Genomic DNA, 11,676 nt, shown 5'->3' with positions numbered 1-11,676 from the left:
GTGCACTGGCTTTCTTCAATGATAGACAATATGTGGAAGTGTAAGACAAATGAAAAATAAACCCTTTCCTATTCAAGTTGCTCTTGGTCATGATTTTTAATCACAGAAATAGAAACAGAAAAAGCTAACTAAGACACTGACTGATGAACTTCAAAACATTAAAATTCTACCCCAAATGTCATTTTTGTCTTCGTGGCAAACCTGGAGAGAAAAATCCCACGAGCAATTAGCATCAAAGAGTATTAACGTTGGCTCCCATTAACCATTATGTAGATAATAAGTTGTTCACATATGGATACTAATTTAGACATTGTTTCTTGCATGAGTGGCATGCCTTCTAGTGGCATGGCTTGGAGGAGCTGCTTCTTCATTACAGCTCTTCTGACTTCATTACTGACTTACTCTTATAGTCTGAATTTTCAGCACCCATTTTTTTTACATTGTTTCCCAACTTATTGGTGTCACTGCTGAGAAACCTGTGGAGGCAATGACTTCCATCCTTCGCAGCCAAACTGAGGCCCAATACAGTAGCCATGGACCAGGATGACAATGTAGTCATGAGTCAGCCATCAGAAGAGCAGGTTGGCTTTAAAGTTAACTTATAAACATACCTGTGCCATAGCAGAAAGTGGGTTTCATTGTTTTCTTAGCATTTACTCATGAAGAAGTCGATATAACCAATGAGCAGGGAGTTTAGCTTCAGTTATTAGGCCAAATAAGAGTAAGATTTTATGTTTATGTTTTACATTATAGCTCTAAAGGGCAAAAGGAAAAGTGAGCTGAACTTGGAACACTGATATGCAGACACTATTTTGATAAATAAATGCCCATGTAAGCTATAATGCCATCCACACTGGTGGCATGTACAAAATACTGACCCAATTGCCCTATCCTACTTCGTGTAAATCAAACTTTTAAACTGAAAAAAGCACATGCACAGCATTATCAGCTTATAGTTTGTTTACCACAATATAAAGGCATCCATATATTCACCACTCAAGTCAGAACGTGGACCATCACATTCCTATGTCATCTCTTTTCTTCCTCAAATGCAACCACAGTTTTGACTTTTCATGTCTGTTTTGCCTGATTTTGAACTTTGTATAAATGGAAACATTATGTAATACTTTTGTTTTTGTCCTTGCTTTCCAGCATATTATTTATGAGATTCATTTATGCTATTGGTGGAAGAAATCTACCAGCCAACCTGCCTCCATTCTCTCAGGCTTGTTGTGTTAACAAATGGGCCAACCTTCTGCAAACCCCACAGCTTTGGTAGCCAAAACATCAGTTCCTGTACCTGAAAGCCAGAAAGGCCATGCAATCAATAACTCTCTAGCATATCTCAGGGACTTACAGGGGGTTGCATGCACATGTCTCAGCTTTTCACTCCGGGTTGCTGACTCTTACACATATATTTCATGTTGATTTTAAGGAATTCCCATTGGAATTAGTTCTACTCACTGGTGCCTGCCCTGCTAAGGTACTTACAGGCTGCTTTTTCTGTCTAGTCCCATTTCTCCATGCCTCCAGTAATATGTGCTAGATCAACTTTCCAAATAAACTAACTGGACATGTATCTGTGGGTCTGTTTCTGGGAGTTTAATATAATACAGGTAGTTTGATTATTTTCCTGTGCTATAATATGTTACTATCATATAAATGAATACACCTTATTTACATATTATCAAACACTTATCTGGAAAGTACATTTTTAGCTTTGTGTCAGTTTCAAAGAGAAAGGTCTCCAGGTTCATATCTTTGAATGCTTAGTCATTAGGGAGTGGCAGTACATGACAGGGATTAGAAGGTGTGGCCTTACTGAAGTAGGTGTGGCCTTGTTGGGGGAAGTGTGTCACCAGGATATGCTTTTGGGGTTTGATGCTCAAGCCAGGCCTAGTATCTCTTTCTTCCTGTTACCTGTGGATCCAGATGCAGAGCTCTCAGCTCCTCTAGTCCCATGTCTGCCTTCATGCCACCATGATTGTCACCATGATGACAATGTATTCAACTGTAGGACAACCCCAATTAAATGCTTTTCATTGTTAAGAGTTACCTTGGACATAGTGTCTATTTTTTATTTTATTTTATTTTTTATTATTAGTTATATTTTATTAATTCTATATCCCAGCTATAACCCGCTCTCTCATTCCCTCCCAATCCCACCCTCCCTCCCTCATCTCCTTCCTGCCCCTTTCCAAGTCCACTGATTGGGAAGGACCTCCTCCCCTTTCATCTGACCCTGTTTTATCAGGTATCTTCAGGACTCGCTGCAAAGTCCTTCTCTGTGGCCTAGCAGGACTGCTCCTCCCTTGGGGGGTGGGGAGGTCAAAGAGCCTGCCATTGAGTTCCTGTCAGAAATAGTCCCTGTTCCCCTTACTATGGGAAACCAGTTGGTTACTGAGCTACCACGGGCTTCATCCACACAGAGGTTCTAGGTTATATCCATACATGGTCCTTGGTTGAGTGTCAGTCTCAGGAAAGACCCCTGTGCCCAGATATATTTGTTCCTTGTGGAGCTCCTATCCTTTCCACATCATACAAACTCCCCATTCTTTCATGTTTCCCTGCATGCTCCTGTTTGGCTATGAGTCTTAGTATCTACTTTGATATACTGCTAGGTAGAGTCTCTCAGGGGCCCTCAGCTGTACGCTCCTGTCCTCTTACTTGTTTACTCCTATGTCCAATGTACCTCCATTTGTCTTTGTAAGTGAGGATTGATCATCTTACCCCAGGTCCTCTTTCTTGTTTATCTTCTTTAGGTGTATAGATTACATTATGTTTATCATACCTTATAGGACTATATGAGTGAGTATATACCATGTGTGTCTTTCTCCTTCTGAGATAGCTCACTCAGAATGATCTTTTCTAGATCCCACCATTTGCCTGCAAATTTCATGATTTCCTCGTTTTAATTGCTGAGTAGTATTCCATTGTGTAAAAACACCACAATTTCTGTATCCATTCCTCCGTTGATGGACATCTGGGTTGTTTCCAGGTTCTGGCTATTACAAATAAAGCTGTTACAAACATGGTTGAGCAAATGTCCTTATTGTGTACTTGAGCAAATTTTGGGTATATGCCTAGGAGTGGTATAGGTGGGTCTTGAGGAAGCACTATTCCTAATTGTCTGAGAAAGCGCCAGATTGACTTCTCAAGTGGTTGTATCAGTTTACATTCCCACCAGCAATGGAGGAGTGTTCCCCTTTCTCTACAACCTCTCCAGCATGTGTTGTGACTAGAGTTATTCATCTTAGCCATTTTGATGGGTGTAAGGTGAAATCTCAGGGTCATTTTGATTTGCATCTCCCTGATAGCTAAGGATGTTGAGCATTTCTTTTAAGTGTTTCTCTGCCATTCTATATTCCTCTACAGAGAATTCTCTGTTTAGCTCCGTACCCCATTTTTAATTGGATTACTTTATTTATTGCTTTTCAACTTCTTTAGTTCTTTGTATATGCTGGATATCAGCCCTCTGTCAGATACAGGGTTGGTGAAGATCCTTTCCCAGTTTGTAGGCTGTCATTTTGTTCTGAGGACAGTGTTTTTTTACTTTATAGAAGCTTTTCAGTTTCATGAGGTCCCATTTATTGATTGTTGCTCTTAGAGCCTGTGCTGTTGGTGTTCTGTTCAGGAAGTTGTCTCATGTGCCAATGAGTTCTAGGCTGTTCTCCACTTTTTTTTCTAACCCATTTAGAGTATCTGGTTTTATGTTGAGGTCTTTGATCCAGTTGGACTTTAGTTTTGTGCAGGGTGATAGATATGGGTCTATTTTCATTTTTCTACATGTAGACATCCAGTTGGACCAGCACCATTTGTTGAAGATGCTGTCTTTTTTTTCCATTGAAAGGTTTTGGCTTCTTTGTCAAAAATCAAGTATTCATAGGTGTGTGGGTTTATTTCTGGGTCTTTTGTTTGGTTCCATTCATCCTCCTTTCTGTTTCTTTGCCAGTACCATGCAGTTTTTATTACTATTGCTCTGTAGTACTGCTTGAGATCGGGGATGGAGATACCTCCAGATGACCTGTTGTTGTAAAGGATGTTTTTGGAGATTGTGTGTTTTTTGTTTCTCCATATGAAGGTGAGCATCTTTCTTTCAAGGTCTATAAAGAAGTGAGTTGGTATTTTGATGGGAATTGCATTGAATCTGTAGATTGCTTTTGGCAGTATGGCCATTTTCACAATATTAATCCTACCAAACCATGAGTATGGGAGATCTTTGCATCTTCTGATATCTTCTTCAATTTCTTTCTTCAGAGACTTAGAGTTTTTTTCAAACAGGTCTTTCACTTGCTTGGTTAAAGTCACCCAAGGTATTTTATGTTATTAGTGGCTATTGTGAACAGTGTTGTTTCCCTTTATTTCTCTGCTCTTTTGTCTTTGGTATACAGAAGGGCTTCTGATTTTTTTTTTTTGAGTTGATTTTGTATCCAGCCATTTTGCTGAAGGTGTTTATCAGCTGAAGGAGTTCTATGGTTGAATTTTTGGGGTCGCTCAGGTATACTATCATATCATCTGCAAATAGTGACACTTTGACCTCTTCCTTTCCAATTTGTATCCACTTGATCTCCTTTAGTTTTCTTATTGCTTTGGCTAGGACTTCAAGTACCATGTTGAAGAGATATGGAGAGAGTGGGCAGCCTTGCCTTGTCCCTGATTTCAGTGGGATTGATTTAAGTTTCTCTTCATTGAGTTTGATGTTGGCTATAGGCTTGCTGTATATTGCCTTTACTATGTTTAGGTATGTGTCTTGTATCCCTGATCTCTCCCAGACTTTAAACATGAATGGATGTTGGATTTTGTCAAGTGCTTTTTAGGCATCTAAGGAGATGATCATGTGGTTTTTCTCCTTCAGTTTGTTTATGTGGTGGATTACATTGATGGATATCCTTATGCTAAACCACCCTTGCATGCCTGGGATGAAGCCTACTTGGTAATGGTGGATGATATCTTTGATGTGTTCTTGGATTCTGTTTGCAAGGATTTTATTGAGTATTTTTGCATCAATGTTCATAAGAGAGATAGGTCTGAAGTTTCTTTTTATGTTGGGTCTTTGTGTTGTTTATGTTGGGTGACTGTAGCTTCATAGAATGAGTTTGGTAATTTTCCCTCTGTTTCTAATTTGTGGAATAGTTTGGAAAGAATTGGAGTTAACACTTCTTTGAAGGTCTGGTAGAATTCTGCACTGAATCCATCTGGCCCAGGTCTTTTTTTGAAGTGAGACTGTTGATGACTGCTTCTATTTCCTTGGGGGATATAGTACTATTCAATCTTTCTACCTGATCTTGACTTAATTTTGGTAGATGGACTCTATCTAGAAAACTGTCCAGTTCTTTTAGATTTTTGAATTTTGTGGCATATAGGCTTTTGTAGTAAGACCTAATGATTGGATTTTCTCACCATCTGTAGTTATGTCCACCTTTTCATTTCTGATTTTGCTGATTTGGATAATTTCTCTCTGCCTTTTATTTAGTTTGGCTAAAGGTTTGTCTATCTTGTTGATTTTCTCAAAGAACCAGCTCTTGGTTTCTTTGATTCTTTGAATAGATTTATTTGTTTCTAATTGATTCATTTCAGCCCTGAGTTCAATTATTCCAGTCATCTGCTCCTTTTAGATGCATTTTCTTCTTTTTTTTTTCTAGGTCTTTCAGTTGGGCCATTAAGTTGCTGATATGAGATGTCACAAATTTCTTCTTGAAGGCACTTAGTGCTATGAATTTTCCTCTCAGCACTGCTTTCATTGTGTCCCATAAATTAGGGTATGTTGTATCTTCATTTTTATTGAATTCTAGGAAGTCTTTAATTTCTTTCTTTATTTCTTCCTTAATGCAGTTGTCATTGAGCAGCAAGTTGTTCAGTTTCCATGTGTTTGTAGGCTTTCTTCTGATTCCATTGTTGTTGTGTTGCAGCTTTAGTCCATGGTGGTCATGTAGAATACAGGGTATTATTTCAATCCTGTTGTATCTGTTGAGGCTTGCTTTGTGACCAACTATATGGTCTATTTTGGAGAAGGTTCCATGAGGTGCTGAAATGAAGGTATACTCTTTTGAGTTTGGATGGAAAGTTCTGTGGACCTCTGTTAGGTCCATTTGATTTAGCACCCTTGTAAGTGCCTTTATTTCTTTATTAAGCTTCTGTCTAGATGATCTGTCCCTTGTTGAGAGTGGGGTCTTGAAGTCTCCCACTATTAAGGTGTTGGGATCGATGTGTGATTTGAGTTTTAATAATGTTTCCTTTATGAAGGTAGATGCTCTTGTATTTGGGGCATAGATGTTCAGAATTGTGATGTCCTCTTGTTGGATTTTTCCTTTGATGAGAATGTAATGCCCCTCTGCATATTTTTTGATTAATTTTGGTTGAAAGTCTATTTTATTAGATATTAGGATAGCTACCCCAGCTTGTTTTCTGGGTCCGTTTGCTTGAAAGACATTTTTCTAGCCTTTTACTCTGAGGTAGTGTTTGCCTTTGTTGCAGAGGTGTGTTTCTTGGATACAGCAGAATGTTGGATCCTGTTTCCGCACCCATTCTATTAGTCTGTGTCTTTTTATTGGCGAGTTGAGTCCGTTGATGTTGATAGATAATAGTGACCAATGAACGTTAGTTCCTTTTATATTGGAGTTGGTAGTCTTACTGTGTTCCATTGCTTGTTTTCTTTTTAATTTTTGTTGGGATATTATCTGTGTGCTATGTTTTGTTGGGTGAAGTTGTTTTCATTGGATTGGAGTTTTTTCTTCAAGTATCTTCTGTAGGGCTGGTTTGCTGTGTAGATATTGCATACATTTCGTTTTGTCATGGAATGTTTTGTTTTCTCCATCTATGTTGATTGAAAGCTTTGCAGGGTATAGTAGTCTGGGTTGGCATCTGTGGTCTTTTAGAGTCTGCATGGCAGCTGCCCAGGCCCTTCTGGCTTTCATAGTTTCTGATGAGAAGTCCGGTGTGATTCTGATAGGTCTACCTTCATATGTTACTTGGTCTTTTTCCCTTGCTGCTTTTAATATCTTTGCTTTGTTCTGTAGATTCAGTGTTTTGACTATGATGTGACATGATGTGTTTCTTTTCTGATCTAGCCTATTTGGTGTTCTGTAGGCCTCTTGTATATTTATGGACATCTCTTTCTTTCAGTTGGGAAAATGTTCTTCTACAATTTTCTTGAAAATATTTTCTGGACCTTGGAACCTGGTCTTCTTTTTCATCAACTCCTATTATTCTTAGATTTCGTCATTTCATGGTGTCCTTAATTTCTTGGATATTTTGTTTTCGGGATTTTTCTGATTTTACTTTTTCTTTGAGAGAAGTATCAATTTCTGTGAGTGTAACTTCAGCTCCAGAGATTCTCTCTTCCATCTCTCAAATTCTGTTGGTGATACTTACCCTTGTGGTTCCTGATCTTTTCTCCAAGTTCTCCAGCTCCAGGGTTTTCTCAGTTGTGTTTTCTTTATTAATTCTAATTCTGCTTTCATGCCTAGAACCATTTCCTTCATCTGTTTGAATGTGGATTCCTGTCTTTCTATGATGATCTCTAATTTTTTGTTCATTTCCTCTCTATATGCCACTAATTGTCTCTCTACTTGTGCCTCTATATGTTTGGCTATATTTGCCTGTGTTTCTTTAAAAATTTGTTCACTTCCTCTTTCTTTGCCTCTGAATGACTGGCCAAATCTTTGATAGATTTGTTCATTTCATTTTTAACTGTCTAAATTTGCATGGCTATTACTCTGAAAGAATTGTTTGTTTCTTCTTTATGAGCCTCAAATAATTGGATAAGCATAGCTTTAAAGTCATTTTCCTGTGCTTCTGCTGAAATGGAGTATCCATCAATTTTGGGGGTTGCTGGTGAAGTCATGATGTCCTGATTTATGTTGGATGTGTTCTTTCGCCTACCCCTGGCCATTGGGTTATCTGAAAACTTCCCTGTTTGTTTCTGGATTCTGCGGATCAGACTGGTACTGTTTCTTTCTGGTGTCTGGAGAGTTCTTCAGGAAGCTGAGAGAGGTCCTGTAGACTCAGCATGTGCGTTGGCACACTATGTGTACCTGTGGGAGGAAAGTATGTGGGCTCAGAAGGGCAAATGCAGGTTCGCATGTGCTAGCAGGCACTAGTGATGTTTGCTGTGCAATTTCTGGCATTTACTGCCTTAACTCCTCAGTTGGACCTGTAGGGTAGGGGCTTCAGTGTCTCAAGTGACCCTCTGTTTCCCACAGTGGGTATGTGATTGAGAGGGGTCTGATGGCTGGCTTCTATTTTAGAAGGGTTCCTGGATCTAGGGCTCTGCAGACACTCAAGGGCGTACTCACTCCTATGCAGGTCGCATCAGCAGGGATCAGGGCTCTCTGCTCTTTGGTTTGGCCCTGCTTGGTCCGCAGGAGGACTGACAGGCTCCAACAGTTTGTACTGCTGCCACCGCCAGGTTAGAAATTCCAGCTGCAGCTGGAGACTGAGATGCCAGTCCAGATGCCTTCTGAGAAGTCCTGGGTGTCCTCCACTGTGCTCTCCAGGCCTGGGAGGCTCAGCACCTGGTGATGCTAGTTTGTATGTTGGGTTTGCTGGGCTTTGGTGGGTATATAGTGAATTATCTGTCTCTGAAGATTTGGGCAGGCCGTTCAGTCAGTGGCTTGGTAACCCTGCATAGCCAGTATGGTGGCAAGCAGAACTGGGACCTTTCAAGCAAGTCACCTCAGCAGGGATCAGGGTATCCACGCTCTCTGCTCTCTGGTTTGGCCCTGCTTTGTCCGCAGGACGACTGACAGGGTCCGCCAGCTTAGTGCTGCTGCAGCCGCCAGGTTAGAATGTCCGCCAGGTTAGGAAGTCTGGCTGCAGCTGGAGACTCTGATGCTGGTCCAGATGCTTTCTGGGAAGTCTTGGGGACCCTCCATTGTGCTCTCCAAGCCTGGGAATCCCAGCGCCTGGTATGCCTGGCTTGTATGTTGGGTCTGCTGGGCTTTGGTGAGTATATAGCATATTATCTGTCACTGAGGATTTGGGTGGGTCATTCAGTCAGTGGGTGAGCAACTCTGTGGAGCCAGTATGGCGGCCAGCAGACCTAGGACCCTGGGAGGATGGTTTTCGCGGGTCTGGGACTCTAAGACCAGTACAGCTGCCGCTAAGGGGCTAGGGAGCTCCATCTTAGCTGCTTCGGACCCCAGGCCGTGAGCACTGAGCTGAAAATCTCAGTGAGCTGGCTATGCTGAGGAGGAGGGAGGTCTGAGAAAGGGGAGTGCCAGGGGATCAAAGGATCGTTTCTCTCCTTCCCCAAACAAGTCCAAGGTTGGCCCGAGACCAAAGTTCTCACCTCATGTGATGTTCCCTGTCCTTTATAAAGACTCTCTGTCATTTTCTTAGCTTCAGAAGTCCTTCCATTCACCCACTCAGGCATTCAACTCTTCCACAGTCAAAAACTGTGTGTGCTAGTCGCCATCTTGGCTCCGCCCCCTTCATGGTGTCTCTTCATAACAATAGAACACTGAATAAGACAAACTTCACACACAATGTATGTCACCATGAATAGAAATGTGGTGCACATGTGGGCACTCAAGCTTATGCTGGTAAAGTTTCAGATGGAATAAGGAGTAGTAATGGTACTGTCTCTACCTGTCAATTATTGAACAATTTTGTAGTGGCCCAAAGTGTGAGATCCTAATAAAGAAGATGATTTGGGCCACAAATGTCTTTGGTTTAGTGTAAAAATAAAGGCTTCCTACCAAGCGACTCGTGTTTATACGTAGGAACGTGTTTTCCCTAAGGAGTCTGTGGGATGCTTTACCACATACACCAACATATTAAATCATAACATATTGAAGAAATATTAACACATCTTTTCTGCTTGGAATAAAGTGATATCAGTTTGGTTTTAGGATAAACAACATTTTGAATTTCAAAATTTATTTTCTGATCTCAAAACACTCTTTCTAAATGTCCCATTTGTTAAGTTGGAGGTTTTAAAGTATGTCATTCTAATCATTGTCATAGAGGCTTCATCCAGGATCTGTATGTAGAAATAGATGCAAAGGTCCACAACAAAAACATGAGGCAGAACTCAGAGAATCCTCCAGATGATGGGAAGAAAGGATTGTTGGAACCAGGGGGTTCAAGGACAACACAAGAAAATCACTGAATCTACTAACCTGAGCTCATATGGGCTCATGAGACTGCACAGACAATCAGGGAGCTTACATAGTTCTGATGTAGGGCCTCTGTATATATGTTATGGTTGCATAGCTTGATCTTCTTGTGGCACTCCCAACAGAGAGAGCAAGGGCTGTCTCTGACTCTTTTGCCTACTTCTGGGACCTTTTCTCTCATATTAGGTTGCCTTGTTCAGCCTTAATAGGAAAGGCCTATATACTACCTGTACTTAGAAGTGTTTATGAAAAGTATAACTTTTTCCCAGAGGTTTATAGTATAATAATTATCCAGTGTTCCTTTCATATTCAAATCCCCAACAATCTGATCTGTAATGGAAGTTGTCAGTCTAGAGAAAGAAGCCAATTTAAAATGCATTAATAGGAAAAACAACAGCTGTTATAAATAGTGCTTCGTATGCCTTTTGAGTATGGTTATAAATTGCTCCTGAGACTGAAAAGAAGTGGGAATATATAAAAGTTTCGTAACACACCCAAGTTTCGTAACATACCCAGACAAATTTTAAGTCAATTGAGTTTTGCAGCCATAGATCAGTGCTGAATGACCAATACTTCTAGGTTTATTGAAGGACCAACACAGCAACATAGCAAATGCTCACAGTGCATCTTGAAACTTGTACATTTATTAGAAAACTGGTGCCACAGATTAACTTTTTATTTTAAAGATCTTTTGCTATATATAACATATACAGATATGCTGCATTTAACTCCATAATTCAAAGCATATTCATGATGAGTGTGTTCAGAGGAGAGAGAAAATACGGCCATAAGCTACAGAATTTTTTGGGTTGTTTTTTTTAATTTTTATTTCTTTATTATTAGTTACATTTTATTAACTCTGTATCCCAGCTGTATCCCCCTCCCTCATTCCCTCCCAATCCTTCCCTACTTCCCTCATCTCCTCCCTGCTCCTTTCCAAGTCCACTGATTGGGGAGAACCTCCTCCCCTTTCATCTGACCTTGTTTTATCAGGTATCTTTAGGACTTGCTGCAAAGTCCTCCTCTGTGTCTTAGCAGGACTGCTCTACCCTTGTGGGATAGAGGTGGGGAGGTCAAAGAGCCTGCCATTGAGTTCCTGTCAGAAATAGTCCCTGTTTCCCTTACTATGGAAAACCAATTGGTTATTGAGCTACCACGGGCTTCATCTGAGCATAGGTTCTAGGTTATATCCATACATGGTCCTCGGTGGAGTATCAGTCTCATAAAAGACCCCTGCGCCCAGATATATTTGGTCATTGTGGAGCTCCTGTCTTTTCCACATCATACTAATTCCTCCTTCTTTCCTATGATTCCCTGAACTCTGCCTAAGCTTTGGTTAATGAGAGATGTGTGAGAGTGTTCTAAGAATTTAATAACCTAGAGTCCTGTCTTAAAGTGATGGATTTGTTTAACAGAGTTAGTTATCTATTTTACACCAAGGATCTTAAGTTTGTTGAGGGCTATAGTAAAGTAGAACATCAGATATGATGATTATCAAAATTCACTCTTTAGAGCTCTATTATAGAAAGCATAGTTGACTGCTGGCATCATCTTCTGT

At 40.4% G+C, this 11,676-nt stretch overlaps 1 pseudogene; it reads left to right on the top strand.

The window, feature by feature from the left end:
- Positions 1–533: 533 nt before the first annotated feature.
- Positions 534–11,676, top strand: part of LOC132655962 (large ribosomal subunit protein eL8-like) — a 33,323-nt pseudogene continuing 22,180 nt past the window's right edge.

This window comes from Meriones unguiculatus, chromosome 8, assembly GCF_030254825.1.
Source record: "Meriones unguiculatus strain TT.TT164.6M chromosome 8, Bangor_MerUng_6.1, whole genome shotgun sequence".
NCBI classification, from domain to species: Eukaryota; Metazoa; Chordata; class Mammalia; order Rodentia; family Muridae; genus Meriones; species Meriones unguiculatus.
This window is presented reverse-complemented; position numbering and strand designations above follow the sequence as displayed.